The 14,312-nt window shown below is 35.5% G+C and overlaps 1 long non-coding RNA gene across 1 annotated transcript in view; it reads left to right on the top strand.

The window, feature by feature from the left end:
* LOC113603418 (uncharacterized) overlaps positions 1-9,195 on the top strand; it is a 30,391-nt gene extending 21,196 nt beyond the window's left edge. Inside the window, exon 3 of the long non-coding RNA XR_003425005.2 lies at positions 8,874-9,195. This is a non-coding gene — a long non-coding RNA (uncharacterized LOC113603418). The remainder of the gene's footprint in view (positions 1-8,873) is intronic.
* Positions 9,196-14,312: the final 5,117 nt, after the last annotated feature.

Below are 14,312 nucleotides of genomic sequence, written 5' to 3'. Positions count from 1 at the left end.
AAAGTAAGTGAATATATAGATGCAACTAAATCTCAATCAGTAAGTCAATCAGATGAAATTGATAGTCCATTGGCCCAGATATAAAATTGGGCCAGAGACTGGCTTCTCCCTGAAAAACATAAACACATAAAACTTGTTTGGTCTATAAATGTTTTAAAATTAAAATAAGCGGACAAGATTAAAAATTACATGATTTTACATACAAACCTAATTTCCTGATTTTCTTGGAAAATCAGAAAGTGTGTCGTTCTGGGCTGACATCCCCCTGAAGTAATGAACCTCTGGAGCCAGGTAGAACTGCTTCTTCCAAGCAGGTCCCAGTTATCCATCTGCCAGGAGTTCTTGCCAAGATGGTTTGTTCTTTTATACTATCCCTGGAGGCATGAATTTGTGACCTGAGGCATTTGAGTTGAGTTGTGAATTTGGGGTAGCACTGTTTTCAATCTACACATGTCTGATTTTTATATTTTTGATAGTTGTATGTTTATACATTTGTTGTCCAAGGAGTCATTTAGAAGAAAAATAATCCACATGAAGGGTAGGTTACCACTGGCTTGCCAGGCTGTTTCCATGGCTACACATTGACATTTCTGCTTATGTTAGATATGATCATGCTATCCTTTTTATAACACCATCAACAAGAACATCTGTAATAGAAAAATAAAATAAAACATCAATACTATTTTACAGATCTCTATTTGTAGTGGGGAATCAATCTCTCTGCTCTATAATCTCACCTACAGTAACAAACAACCTTTAGGTTTTGGTTGAGGTTAATCGGAAGCAACATTTCTTTCCTGCTTGACTCCTTAGTAAGAGTTGCTGGCATTATGAGCAAGTCCACCAAAGCTAGATATGTACCATGCTTTAGTAAGATCATTTGGTAGACTTTTTTTTTCCTAAAAAATGTTCTGTCTCCACACGGGAAAATATTTTAAATCAATTCAGGGAGCTTAACTGCTTCCTGAACATTATAGTTTTGTTATACATAAGATGGGAAGCTCATACATAGACAACTGGGTCTTCTCTGCCTGAAATTGCTTGGTTTGTATGAACCCTACCTCATGATTATAGAGATGCTGCCTACATTCAGCTCTTGATTTCGCTTTATCCCAACATTTCAAAATTCCTTTTACTGCTTTCTCTTTTTAAGGGCTCTGACTGGCATCTAGTTCATTGAAATTAACTTGATAAATTAGTTTGATAAACAGTTTAAGAAAAGGGCCAGTGGCAGAGAAAATCCTGTTCAAATGAATCTTTCATATCACTCTGTATATGCAAGAATCAGCCAAAACAGTATCGGCTCTCGTGGCACCTAAATTCGTTGATGGCTTGATTTAACCTGTGGTTCAATACATGTGTAGGTGCTATTGTGGCAGCCCACAGTCTCATTTCCTAAGGTGATTTCTGACCTTGCATATTTTGGGAGAGATTGGTGTTTTGATAAGAATATTTTCAGAATAGTGAACAATTACTGTCCTCTGGTTACTTCACTCCTGTGATACATCTGTTGAAGTCCCCCGTATCTGTTTGCATCATGACCATCCCATCTTCACGGCCATAACTTACAGGCTTCCCATCTATTCTTTAATCTTACTTCAAATACTTAATTACTTGACTTAAAGGTTGGCAGATTGAACTTCCACTTCATGTATCTTCCAAAATGATGGATTCGACATGCTTACTCTAAGTATCTCAATTCTGTTTCTATAGATTTGAACCTTGTCATCACCCATGGCATGCCTGTACCTTTCTTTCCCCTGTACCTACAGCTCGCCTATTTCTTCTTTTTCATTTAACCTTCTTTTCATTTTCATTGCATCTAGTATATCTCTGTTTTTATTTTGCTCTGTACCAATTTGAATTCTCTGAGTAGCCAGAGTAAATATGTTCTCACCCACTGAACTATCCACCCTCAGAGACTTCCTATCCAGAAATAAACCCCACATTTATTTCCTTTACTCCAGTTCCCATATAGTCAGGCATATGAATGTTGAGGTTTTTTTGGTTTTGTTTTTGTTTTTTTTGAGTGCGCTATGAACTCATGTTATCATCCTTGATCTCAGCAGTGAGATGGACATCTCATTTCTCCACATGCTCTATTTCCTGCCCAGGAGGGATGGGATATGACATTGCAAAGGGTCTGCCAAGTGCCAGGTGTATATTTGACATTATGTACATGCAGAAAGCTACTGCTGCAGAGCAGATACAGGATATCATTACTATCCCAAATTACTCCTTTCTGGTCAATCTCCACCCCTCATGCCTGGTACCAGGCAGCCATAAGCCTGCTTGCTGGCACTGTGACATATTATGTTTTTCTTGTTCTACATAAAATTCTTTATAATTTCATATAAATAGAATGTGGTCTTTGTGTATGGCTTCACTTACTTAGCACAGATGTTTGAGATTCATTCATGTTGTTGCATGTGTCAGTGGCTTATTCCCTGTTAGTACTGAAAAACATTCCATTGTATAACCTCATAATTTCACCAGTGACTAGACATTTGAATTGTTTCCATTTTGGGGCTATTATAAATATATTTTCTATGAACATTCGCATACAGATCTTTATGCAGACATATGCATTAATTTTTCTCGGGCAAATATGATTAGAAGTGGTAGTGGGGTTATAGTGTAGACTTCCTTTATAAGAAACTACCAGAAGAAATTTCAGCCTGACTATGGAAGAGAATTTATGTTAACCCTCATGATTGCTGTCTCTTGGTGTTCATACTTTTTATAACTCCATGCCTTGAGTGTGTGCAAACTCTGTGACTGGCCCCTAACCAGTTAAATGTGGCAAATGTGAGTAGATATCATTCTTGTCAACACATTACCTTGCATACAAATCTGTGCTGAAATCACTTTAGAGTTGCTGTTGCCCTTGCTCATTCAAGTGAGCTTCCATGAATTCCACAATCAAAATAATTCTGCCAAAAAACCCGAGGGAGGTGGAAAAGGACCTCAAGCCTCAAATGAGAACCTAGCCCTGGCCACACTTTAATGGAAATTTTGTGAGTCCCTAAGCAAAGGACCTCCCTATTTCTGATCTGTAAAGACCATGAATTAATACTAAATGTGTTTTTTAAGCTGCTGCTGATGGTAATTCGTTACACAGCAAGAGAAGATTAATATGCTAGCTATATCACTTTGTATTTCCACCAATGATGTGCATTCCAGTTGCTCCATATCCTTGATTTGGTATTATCAATCTTTTCTATTTTAACCCAAAAACCTTGCTTGGATTTAATTCAAATGGCATTGAATCTACAGATGAATTTAAGAAGAATTGACTCTTAATATTGAGTATTCTGGTGAATGAACATAGTAGATATCTCCATTTATTAAAATCTCCTTTAATTTCTCACAACAATCTTTGTGATTTTTCAATACCTAGGTCTCACATCTGGATATATTATGTGAAGTTTATCCCTAAATAATCCATGATTTTAATGCTAGCTTCAATGGTATTTAAAATTTTTAATTTATAATCATTTATTTGCCAGTATATACACATAAAAATGGTTTTGTACATTGACCTTGTATTCTGCTATCTTGCTGGGCTTTAGATTTTACTTGTGGTTTCCCTGGCATTTTCAACACTTGTTGGGGTGGGCTGAAAATTTTGCTCTCCTTTACTGTAGGGATAGTTTAGTCTTACATGGTTATTCTGAGGTTTTTACCAAATTCCCTGAGTGAGCATCACGGGCTCTCACATCTCTGTGTGCTCTGGAAAGTGTTCAGCTTAAAGCCCCCGCCCCCTCTTTGCCCTTGCATACATAGTTGAGTATTCAGCAAAGATTCAAGAGAATTCTCATGCTGAATTTTGAAGCTCCTTTTCTGCTTATCTCCCCTTCTCCACAACTCTAGCCTGCAACCCCTGGCTACCTCAGCCTCCCTGAACTCCAGTCTCTGGGTCATCACTGCAACAAGAACAACATTCTGCTCTCCCAGTTTCACAGTTTGCAAAGCAGATGTGCCTCCAGGCAGAAAGCCAGGCAATTGTAGAGTTTTCCCATTTTCTTTACCTTAATGGCCCTAAGGTGCCTATTGGCCAATGTCTTAACACAGTTCTTTTAGAAATTTAATCCAGTTTTGTAATTATTTCCTATGGAAATCTAAATCCAAACCCTGTTACTATGTCATGGCAGGAAATGTACACCTCTGCGTGTGTTTCAGACTTTTTAAATTCTCCAGTTAGATCCTATTTTTTTTTACCTTGTCTCACAGATTATTTGGAATTTCTGGTCCACCAGCTACCATTTTCTGCATGCTAACAGAATGGACAAAACATGAACACATTAAGAATTGATGTGTACACAGCCATTAGGCATTTTATGTGGATATCAACAAATAAAATAGACAAAAAATAAATAAGGGTACAGAGAATTTTAGTAACACATTTGATAGCTTTAATCAAGTTGATTTATAGAGAATTTCTTACCAATAACAGAAAATATACGTTCTTTTAGAGCATACACAAAACATTAAAAAGTTAACTGTTTGGTCTCAGCATAATCTCAAAAATTCCAAAAAATATAAACCATGTAGATTATAATACTAGCAACAGTGTGATGAAGTTTGTGATGAACAATAAAAAAATAGCTAAAAATATGCATTCATCTGAAATTAGAACATGCACTTTGAAGCAGCTTTTGTGTTAAAGAAGCCCTCGAAAGAAAAATTACAGATAATAATGGAGTTGCATCACATGCAAATTTAGCTTCTGCAGATTCAAATATGCTTATTTATATGAGGAAAAAAGTGAGAGTGAGATATAAATAACTATCTAAATAATGGGGTTGATTCTTACTGCCATTCCATTCAAAGAGCAGATGCATGTGAAAAGAGAGAGATGTTCTGATCTGTTAGCTCTGCTGCTCTTCATGATGTGAGTATCACACCACACTGAATAGCGTACATTCCTTTAAGGATCCAGGAAAGTGCCTTGAACTTGTGGTAATTGGTGACCAGGTAATTTGGACCAAACCACCAAGTGAAGCCTAGCAGAGGAGGATTTACCATGAAGCTTAGGTTCCAGGGTTTTTCACTTGTATGCTTCCTTTCAAGACTCTGTGTCTGATTTTGTGTCCTTTTCCAAAAGATGGGTCCATAAATCATATAAATTTCTGGGCCCACAAAACATGATCATCAACCAAAAGAAATATTGGAGTTCAAAATGATAGGAGTAACCATGTCAATATCCAGGAGAACATAGAAATCCAAAGATCTTTGGAGTTCTTTCTGTGCAGGGGACATTTTCAGATCTAGAAAGAACTTTGAGGAGTTGAGCAGTATCTTTGACGATTTCTTTGATCTGGAGCAACAAAAGCTGAGTCCAAGGCTTAGCAAAGGAGGGTAGCCCTGGTAAACAACCCCTAAGGGTCACCCACGCTTTAGGAGTAGGGACCAATAGAAAGTAATGCAATCCTTTCAAGCACTGAACAAGCTCTAAGGTATCTGGTTTCCACAGAAAACCTCAAATCTTGAAATTAACTTAAGATCACCTGTTTTGCTTGTGTCCCAAGATGCCTGACAAAAGTAATTGGAAATTCTTTCTGAAGGAAGATAACTTCATTTCAGCCTTCAAATTGTTTCTGCAATTTTTTTTCAAAAACATTAAGCACACAGCCAAAGATGAGGGGAAAAGACAACATAAGCAACAAGCAACACAATAGGCAATGAAATAGATCCACAGGCACACTAGGCAATGAAATTACTGGTCATGGATTGTAAAATAACTCTATTTACTATGCTCTTAGAATTACAAACATAATTTTCAAATGTAAATTAAGAACTGGAAATTATGGGGTTCCTGGGTGGCTCAGTCGGTTAAGCGTCCGACTTCGCTCAGGTCATGATCTCGCGGTTTGTGGGTTCGAGCCCCACATCGGGCTCTGTGCTGACAGCTCGGAGCCTGGAGTCTGCTTCAGATTCTGTGTCTCCCTCTCTCTCCGCCCCACCCCTGCTTGTGCTCTCTCTATGTCTCTCAAAAAATGAATAAGTGTTAAAAAAAATAAAAAGAAAAGAACTGGAAATTATGAATAGCGATATAGCCTGTTTTTAAAACCTGGAAATTCTGGAGCTGAAGTACACATTGAAAAACAGGTAGTTTCTGGATATTACAGTGGCAAATAAAACATACACAGGGAGAGAATTAAATCAATGAGAGACAGAGATCGGAACAAGTGTCCTCTTTCAGAGAAGATGCTTTCTGGCCTATACAAACCACACTGGAGACAAAATGGTCTTCAAGTTCTTTTGTTATGATTACAATCTCGCAAAGAAGTTGACACTCCTCTCTTACTCTCAATTCTAATTTGGACTTGGGAAAGGAATCTGACTGGCCTGTGTAATATCAAGGATCTACCCTTGGTCTAATCACAGTTGATTAGGAGATATCCACATTCTGAAATATTCCTCAAACACAGGTGAAGGCATGTATACTATAATTGTAAATGCAGAACCTGAAGTCACTACTCTAGGTATAGACTCCTTTCCATGATTGCAATTTTGCCTTACATTCAACTGAAAATTGTAATTAAGAATCTTAAAAGATATTGCATTATCTTTATTAGAATTCCCCAGCATGTCACCCTTCTTTTGAAAAACTGCAATATGGCCATACTTGGTGAGTTTTGTTTCATATTTAAAGAGGGACCTTTACATCATGTATCTAAGAGACACTTATTTTTCTTGATCTTTCTATAGCATTTGATAACCCCAACTACTCCTTTCAAGAAATACTCTAACACTGGCTTATGTAATACTATACTTTCATGGTTTTTCCTGTATTTTTGGCCATTATTCTCTCTATATTTACTTTGTAGTCTCATTCCCCCCTCCATCTAGCCATTAAGCATTGGGTTTCCTTAAGGTTTCCCCCTAGATTGTCCTTGTAAACTTACTGCCTAGGCAGCCTTATCCATGGTGAGAGCTTCAAAATCTATATATTGCCATAATCCCACATTTAATCTCTAGTCAGAATCACTCCTCTCATTTTGGAAATATTTAAGTCTTCTAACTCAATGTAATATGAGATGTTAGTAACAGAGGAAAATGAGTACAGAGTATATGGGAAGTGTCTTTGACCTTCAAAGTTTTTCTATAAATCTAAAAAAAAAAATTAAACAAACTTTATATAAAAAAAAACTTAGAACCAAATTACTTAGTGGTTAAATGGAAAAACTGTACTAAGGAAGCTAATTAAATGTTCAGTGCCAGAAAATGGACTATCAACTCCTACACAGGTGTGAGGGAAAGGACGTGTGACCCGTGAATTTTATGCTTGGCTAAATTATCATTTGATTTAAAGGTCAAAACAAATATTTAACTCTTCTGGGAAAGACAAATGAAAAACAAAATCCAGTGTTGAGGATAGAATAATTTTTTTTAATTTATGTATTTAAATTCAAGTTGGTTAACATACAGTGTAGTATTCGTTTCAGGAGTAGAATCCAGTGACTCATCACTTACATATAACACCCAGTGCTCCTCCCAAGAAGTGCCCTCCTTCATGCCCATCACCCATTTAGCCCCTCCCCCCCCCCACTTCCCTCCAGCAACCCTCAGTTTGTTCTCTATAGTTAAGAGTGTCTTATGGTTTGCCTCCTTCTCTGTTTCTCCCTAATTTTCCCTTCCCTTCCCCTATGTTCATCTGTTTTATTTATTAAATTCCACATATGAGTGAAAGTGTATACTATTTGTCTTTCTCCGACTGACTTATTTCACTTAGCATGATATACTCTGGTTCCATGAACATTGTGGCAAATGGCAAGATTTCATTCTTTTTGAGCACTGAGTAATTGAATCAAAATTTTTATAATTTAGGAATAAAAGGCTGTTTTAGCTATCTATTGCTACATACCTTTGTAATTCATAGTTTCTGTGGGTTAGGAATTTGGGGGTGGTTTAGCGGGATGGTTCTGATTCAGTGTTTCTCATGAGTCAAGATGTTGGCTAGGACTGAGTCCTGAGAAAGCTTTACTGGGGCTGGAGGGGCAGCTGCAGGATCACCAATGGCTACTGGCAAAGGACTCAGTCCCTAGCTAATGTTCCCAAGGAGCCCCAGTTGCTCACGAAGTAGATGTCTCCCTAGAACTGTTTGAGTGTCTTTATGATATAGTATATGGCTTCCCTCAGAATGAGGGGTCCAAGGAAGAAAGACAAATAAAAGTCACAACACCCTTCATGTCCTGGTCTCAGAGGTTACTCTTTCCCATTCTCCAGGTGAGTTAGTTTTATCTCTTGTCAAAGAATTTGTGGACATATTTTTAAAAATTTCTGGTGTAAATAAGTGCCAAGTGAATTACTTTTATTTAATACCTGGGAGTTAATTGGCATCTAGAAATTTTTAATGCAGTTAAGATTTTATTTTAATGCCTAAAGAATTTGCAGTCTTTCTCCCCCCTCAACCTTATAGGTATATTTTAGAAACTAACATATCTTGTGGTGAAGAAATGTTTATGTGAAGTTAGCAGTTATTCCAGTTTCACTTCATTTCCTTTTTCTTTTGTTGCATTTAAATAAAACTAATTTAATACTTTATTTTAGAGTGACATGTGCAGTGCATTTCTGTTTATGAAATTGTTTCTCTTATTTCTACATTTCTCTATCCTCCGTCTGGAGATGTGGCTAAAGAGATGTCTATAATGATATGTGCCTAATATTTCTTCTATATCTAGGTGATGTTATTATTATTTTTTACTTTCTAATTTTCATTGTTCTGTATTGTGAAATTCGGACCATGTGTATTTGTTTTTTGTGTTTTGACCATGTGCGTCTTGCCTTCTCAGAGGTTACATAATCTTAAATTCAGAGGATTGTTGTTAGGTAGTGACATAAAATGCCTTATAAATTTTTGTTCACAGAAACAAGACCAACCAGATGACATTGCCTGCTGGCGGAGGGAGGATGCAGACTAGCAGGGAGAAAACCATACTAGCTCTTCCAGGGTGATGTCCATCTCCAAAAAATGAACATTTCATGTGATGTCCCATAACTGCTCCTTGCTCTGGTCTATCTTCATTTTAATTAAAACTCAGGTACATGGAATAAATAAAAAAGCTTACTATCATCATCAGTCCATTTATGACCCTGCTTCTATTTCATTTATTTTGTTTTACTTTTTGTTCCCTTTATCCCTGCTGCCTAGTCCCATTCCCCACCCACTCTATTCTGAGATAACTATTAATCAACTACGATTGTTTTATTTTAAAAATATGCTGTAGAATTAGGTTATACAACATTTCAATTCAGGATTTTACGTATTTTTTTTAAGTGGAATTAGCACGCATTTTATTTTCTTTTACGGTTACAATTCTGTTTTGTATTAAGGTAGTGTTCATTTAATAAAATGGGATTTTTTCTATCTATTGAAACATGAAATACTAATTATTAATTCTAAAAAGTTTGCTCCAGTTTTTATGTATACCTGGTGAGGTCTATGGAGAAGACTTGGTGAGTAAGTATGAATCCTCCCTGTGTCTGTTCTTCTAGATGTTCACTATCCTCACATTAGCCCATATTTGGCCTCTACCAATTGGTTGAAATTTTGGCTAAATCATTCTTACTGGACTGTGTGGTGTTAAGACAGTAAGTGCTCATATCTTGTCTTTCCTTGAAGGTTCCTGTGTTTCCTTAGATTTCAGGTTAGTTACCCTGAGACCTTAACTTCAAAAGTAGTTGTGGGTTCAAAAGTAGTTGTGATTCTATTGAGTATCTGAATGTTTTTATTATTTTAAGGCTGGGAGTGATGTGCTTTTCTGCTTTGTATACCCTCAACAGAACCCAAAACGTCACTCTTCTGTTATGAAGAAGGTCGAAGCCAAGTCCTAGACTACAATGTAATTATCCTGTAGAAATCTGTGGTGTGCATTATAGGTTTCACTTTTATATTTGGCCTCATTTTACTGCGTTGCATATATTTGTTTAAAATAACCTCAAACCTTCTAAGAAATTTCTGCCTAATAAACAAAAAGATAGGTAGGAAGGTCTATCTGCTTTTCTGTCACCTCCCTTTTAAGAGAATTCTAGCTTTCCCACTTAGTTTCTCTTCTTTTCTTTTTTCCTTTTGCCTATGCTTTTATTTGAAATGAGGACCCAAGAAGAAAAGGAAAGTGAAGAGAGACAGTAGCATCCAGATTAGAATTAAAGTAGAGGTTTTTAATAGTCATTAAAAATGAAACACAGAAACATCTTGAATGTGCGAGTAAAAAAAAGGGAGAAAAAGGAGAACTTAAATGAGTACCGCTGTGGAACGTGTATTCTTGCATGAGGTATAATGAGAGACAAATAAAGACATTATTTTAAAGGTTCTTTTTGGCTGAGAGATTTTTGTCTCTTACGTGAGATGAGGCCATGCACGTCATGCAATGGCTTTATCGTATCATATAAAAAATGTTTGGGGATTTTGTGAAAGATTGTTAAAACAATCCAAAGATTTCTTTCATCTTTAACATATATTGTTCTGCATTGTTTTATAAAATAATAATATTCCCTCCCACTAAGTTATATATATATATATTTTTTTTGTAACATCTGTGTTTTAGAGACTTTTCATTATTTTTGAAAACTGCTGTAATGATGATATATATTAAATAAAAAGATAAACACACTTGACATGAAGTCCCGTTTGGGGGAATATATTCCCCCAAAGCAATAGTATAATATCAGTAAAAAGGTGTTTATTTCAGTATTATTTCTGAAGCAATGCATAGAAATAATCTAATGTACAGTAAGACAGAATGGGTGAATAAATTATGATGCGTCATATAAAGTGCAAATTATACAAGAATTAAACATAATGTGATAATTGACATATATATATATATAGATTTGGAAATTTGTGCATATTATATTTTTAACCAGAAAAATCAATGCATTGAGTAATAAACATATTTTTCTAAAACTATATACAAATACATATATATATATATCAGATATATATGTATAAAGTTGGAAAATAGGGAAAATGAATACCAAACCAATTATTTCTAGAAGTTGCATCTGAAGAGAAGGAGGACAGAGAAACTTGCCCTTTATTCATATACTTTTTTAAAGTGATGACAGAATCAGGAATGATCTGGGTATTTCAATAAACAGTTACAGATACAACTTCAGTCAACGGTCTAAAAGAGGTACATACTAAATAATTAATAATGATCATACCTGTGGGTTAAGGTGGGGGAATCAAAGGGAGGATTTTCATCAGATCATTATATACCTGTTTAATTTTTTTCAATAAATATAAATCATGTTTGACTAAAAATAAAAACAATCTGGACCAATCTGAACCACTGTCTTTTCCACTGTAGAAGCTCAAATTGAGTAGTCATGGTGTTGGGTTGGCAATTATGCAAAGACCCAATAGCACAGGCTTCTCAAAGAGGTTGAACGTCCGATGCATCAGAAGTGGAATCTGATGTTATTTACTCAATATGTTATTAACTCTTGAGGAGACCTATCAGCTATTTGGTGACAACTTAATTTAAGCAAGTTATGTCTTCTCTGAGGTGCATTTATGTAACTGGGATAAACTAAGGCATAACTAACACTTCAAACTTCTCTTTGAAGGCTGACACCACCTTCCAGGGCCTTTGCCTGAAATAGCGCCTGATTAGCTTCAACCTCTTCCTTGTCTTGGATCCTGCACTCCTGTATTGATTTCTCCTGGAAGCACTTTCCTATTAAACCACTTACACCTGAATCCTCGGGTTAGGATCTACTTCCGGGAAATCCAGCCCGAGACCCTGGCAAACCCAAGGCTTTTCCACCAGCCCCGTCTTCTCAGGATTTGCCCGCTGCCTTCTGTGTCAATCTCCAGCACTGCAGCGCGAGAATTCTGGGTAAGTGTCTGGAATTAACTTCTACCTAATGCTATAGTTCATTACATGTAGAACTGCAAATATTCCTACAAAGGTATCCTTGTGCCTTGGCATGTTCCCGCCAAGTCCAATAATGGTGACTTACAGAAGGATTTATTTTCAAAGGTCACGTTAATTTCTCCTGATGTGTTTGGCACAAGAGGTATGAGAAAATCACTCATCGGGCCTTTACTATTATGCAGTCTACTTAAACGTTATGCAATGTACTTAAAACTGAAATTTTAATTTTAAAAAATAATTAAAAAGTACACAAAGCTGAATACAATGAGTTTCTGGCACTGCTGATATCTAGCCAACAGTCTAAATATGGGGAATTACCATCTAAAAATAAATGCTAGTATTGAGTAATTGCTCTGGTTAAGATTGTTTTGAACAATCACTACATGTCATTCTCAGTTGTACCTTATTTGCTGAAAGAACATTCAGATTTCATTCTTCCTAATTCAAATCTTCGTTTAAGAACAAGCATAATTGGGAAGTGAACTGAAATAACTTTGGATTCACTTTCTCAGCTAAACTGATTTTTTTTCATGTTTTAATTGCTCCCTAATTTCTGTATTATTGCTACATGTCCTAAAATAAAATTTCCATCTGCTTTCCATGTTTGATTGTCATGTTGCCTCCCTTTGAAACTGCTAAACAAGCAGCTTTTCTAATCGCAATTTGTGGCTGTAGTGCATTTCAATGCTCACTATGCATATGGAAAATGCACTTGCCATTCAAAAATATAGAATAGATTGAATATAACTAGATAATTTCATTTGTGGATATAGATTGTACTCTGCAGCAGTTTTATTCCCATATTTAGTAAATTCTGGTGAAAGGAACAATTTCTGGGAAAAAGTGATTAAAAGGGAATAGCAAACATCTGTGCATCTTTCTTCCAATTTTTTTCTCTAACTTTTTCTCTAAATTTTTCTCTCACCAGACCCTCAAAAGTTTTTAGTTTAATTTGAAAAGGATAGCATATGTTTTTTTTTAAAAAGAGCATAATGACATATTCCATAATTAGACACCTTTCTTAAAAGATAAGGAAACATGTAGTTATGTGAATACATTCCATATTTCTAAGGCATGAATTTACACTGAAGTGATTGAAATAGCAATGAGTTATTTTAGAGGTTTACCGGTATACAAGATTAAAAGATAATTAAAAGTATAAAATTAAGTTTATTTTCTTTCTAAGATTATGCTGGAAAAGTACAAGAATAAAAATAAAGGAGTATACCTTCTTCCGTAGTAAATTTAGTTTTCTATATAAGCTAATAGAAAAATCCAATAGCTGGAGACTGAGTCAAGGCAGTCCATTGTCCAGTGGTAGTTACGGTGTTAATTTCACCATTCAAAGATATGAATATAAAGTAAAACTAACTCTACTTTGAGGGTAGTAAATTTGGAAAAGGTGATTTGGCCATATACTGTGTATAAACCTTAAAATTTTCAGTATCTTTTGGTAATCCACTACAAACAAGTTAATCTAAGAAGATAGAGATACTTACAGAGACATGTTCACTGATACTCATTTCATTGTTATTTGTGGTCATACATAGTGTAAATTGGCTGTCCAATAGAAAGGGAATGGGTTAATAAACTAGATGTGTTCATTTATGGGCAATAATTTAGGAATCATTTTAGGGGAATATTTGATCTCTTATAAATATTCACAAATAAAAAAATGAAGTTATAATATATTCATAGCATTACAATTTGTTAACATGAATATAGGAAAATTATGACAAGATTATATAAAAATGTTAATGGTGACTTTCTCTGGTATGAATTTATGGATAATTTTTATTTTCTTCTTTCCATGGTACATATTTTCCCAACTTCTGCAGAGTAATACTCCTTTTAAGTAGAGGAAAATTACAGAAATGGTATTTTAAGCTTTTTATGTTGTAATGCTAAATAACTACCTTATATATGTACCAAAGAGATGATTGAGGGCTAGCTTAATTAATAGGATTGGTGTGGAAAGAAAAATGCAGACGGGTAACTATTTTCAGGTGAAATGTGCATGAAGGAAGTCAGAAGTTTTTAGTATTGTTTAATTTTTAGAGTAGTTTGTTACATGAAGAGACTAAAAAACTCTTACCTTTTCACCTCTAGTTTCAAACAGAAATGTGTGTGTGCAGCCTGAATCTCTGGGATGATATTTCTGTACTTCAAGCCTGTCAATCCCTCACCTTTCCAGAACACTAAACCAATAAAGTGAATTATTTTCAAGAACAACGAAACAGAGAAAATGTGATCCATAAATTGACTTCTTTGTTCTGCCAATTGACTAAGTGACACTTAGTCATCTCTAAGTGCCTGGAGAAAATAAAAGGCATTTCTTTAGTGACGCTGATGAACAATTAGGCAATTGTAAAGCATTGAACGACAAAGTGCAGAATGCAGCGTAATATTGTTTTAGGCGTCTTC

This window comes from Acinonyx jubatus, chromosome A1 (assembly GCF_027475565.1).
Source record: "Acinonyx jubatus isolate Ajub_Pintada_27869175 chromosome A1, VMU_Ajub_asm_v1.0, whole genome shotgun sequence".
Classification (NCBI taxonomy): Eukaryota; Metazoa; Chordata; class Mammalia; order Carnivora; family Felidae; genus Acinonyx; species Acinonyx jubatus.
The sequence above is the reverse complement of the archived record's forward strand: the minus strand, read 5'-3'. Positions and strand labels throughout refer to the sequence as shown.